Raw genomic sequence first — 2,307 nt, forward strand, 5'->3', positions numbered from 1 at the left:
GTTTCTGGGTGCCCCCCACCCCACCCAGCTTCTAAGTTTGTTTCTAATGGCCAGCAGCACCAGTGACTCTTTTCAGTAGCCTGGGGCTGGAAGTGCCTGAGAATGTAGGTCTGAGACCAGACTGAGACAGAAAAGGCCTTAAAGGACAAGTTACGTTGGTTAAAAATTTTTTCTAGAAGAATGCTGCAAATGTTGTTCGCTTCCTCCTAATCTGTCACCTGTAGCTGCCTTTCAGATCAGCCAATTAGAACTAGAATCCTGGGCATGAGCGGTAAGAGACCAGGTCAACCATCAGATGGCCTCATCCCGTAAGTGTTGCCTAGGAACCAAAATCACCAGACATAGGCCATTGAGTGGTGACCGAGCCCATTTCTGAAGTGAGAAGTCCATCAGCCACTTCTGTGCCAGAATCCTACCCTGACCTCTTTTTTGAATATATACGAAGTTAATGAATATGTATGACTTCCCCTTTCCCTCGTGGTATAAAACTGCACCCCCAGCCCTTTGTTCGGAGAAAGAATGCTTTCGAAGAGGATCCCGCCTCCTCTCCTTACTCACCACGAGTAATAAACTATGCCTTGCTTTAAATCCGCTGACTCTCAGTTATTCTTAATGCGAGTACAAGTGGCAAACCCACCGCTTTCAGTAACAGGTCTTCCCTAGGTGGCCCTTGGTCAATGACTGACTGATGAATGATACAAAAGCTCAGCTCTCTGCCTGGAGTTAGGACAGTCTAAAGTGTAACTTATACTCCACCACTCTCCATGGGGTAGGGCTGAGCCTGGGACTCGGCCTGAAATAGCACCCTTGCTTGGCTTCTTCCCCTTCCCTGTCCTACCTACCCCTCTCCCCATCCCTGACTGGTTTCCCCTGGGAGCACTTCTTTAATAAATCTGTACACAGGAATCCTCATCTCCAAGTTTGTTTCTGGGGGAATCTGATCTAAGGTGATACATATGGGCCATCTCTCTTGATTGACAGTCATGCAGCCCCTCACTTTCTGCCTCTTTGGGTGATGAGTGTCATTCTCTTCGAGGCAGTCCTCCAGGACCTGTTGTTGTGTGCCGTCCAGTCAATTCCAACTCATAGCAACCCCATATGACAGAGTAGAACTGCCCCATTGGGTTTCCTAGGCTGCAATCTTTACAGGAGATCATCAGGTCCTTTCTCCCGTGGAGCTGCTGGTGGGTTCCAACTGATGATGATCAGGCAGTGTTTTATTCCGTTGTGCATGAGGTTGCCATGAATGGGGGCCAACTCAATGGCAGCTAACAACACTAACAAAACCCCTACACTCTGTTGCTACCTTTGCTGCCTGTGTCAGTGTTGACTCTCTCCTCCCCAAGTCCAAGTTCAGGTCTTGTAGTTCTCATTGCCTCCATTGTGTCAGCACAGGGCCAGGCTCACACCTGTCATTTCAGTCACATAGGAAATGAAAGTCATAAGTCACTTTGAATCAAGCCAGGAAAACTGGGGTTCTACAAGATTCCACCTACCCACTGTGTCCTGGCACCTGTGCAAACCAGAGCCTAAATTGGCAACTGAGATGTAATTTCTCTGACCCTGAGGTGCATTCGAGTTTTCTTTCTAGCTCTGTTGTTTTATAACTTGATCCCTCTTCCTGCCTTTCTGAGAAATTTGTTTTCCTGAACTCAAGGTTTTCAGTACCTTAGATTTTTAAGAAAGGCAATTTATTAGGAAACCTTGTGTTTACTCAAGTATGCAGAAAGTCCCAGTTGGCCAGCAGACTAACTGTGATTCCTTGAAATTCTGTTTCAGTCACGGAGTCTGGGGAGCTAAACATTTAGTCATCAATAGGATAATTTAGGTTTATTCTTTCTACTTGCCTTCTTCAGAAGGGATTGGAGTTCATGCTGGTGTTCTCTAGAAAACGGAACTACCTTCCCACCCTGTGGAGGTATGTTATTATTGAAAGAGCCACGTATTTCCTGCATTGGCTTCCTCTATGCTTTTGGACCTCGGCACAGGGTCTTTGCAGACATGCTGACTTTTTACCGCTTCAGCAAGGTAATAGGGTATAAACGCTGTTGGCCATTTACCATTTGGGATTCAGCTCCACGTCTGGATCTTGTTATGTAGGCATTTTCAGAGCATTACAGCTCAGCTGTGAAAGCACTCCGGCTTAAAGCGAAAATGCAGTAGAACCTTGCTAATCTAACAACTTAATAACACTTGCCACCCCCTCACAGCAAGGACTTAATAGTAAGACTCGAAGTGAGGCTTCGCGTTTTCCGAATGCACAGGAACACACTGCGCTGATGACTGTGTTATGGTGAATAAACTCCA

The sequence above is a fragment of the Trichechus manatus genome, unplaced genomic scaffold (genome assembly GCF_000243295.1).
Source record: "Trichechus manatus latirostris isolate Lorelei unplaced genomic scaffold, TriManLat1.0 scaffold00045, whole genome shotgun sequence".
Classification (NCBI taxonomy): domain Eukaryota; kingdom Metazoa; phylum Chordata; class Mammalia; order Sirenia; family Trichechidae; genus Trichechus; species Trichechus manatus.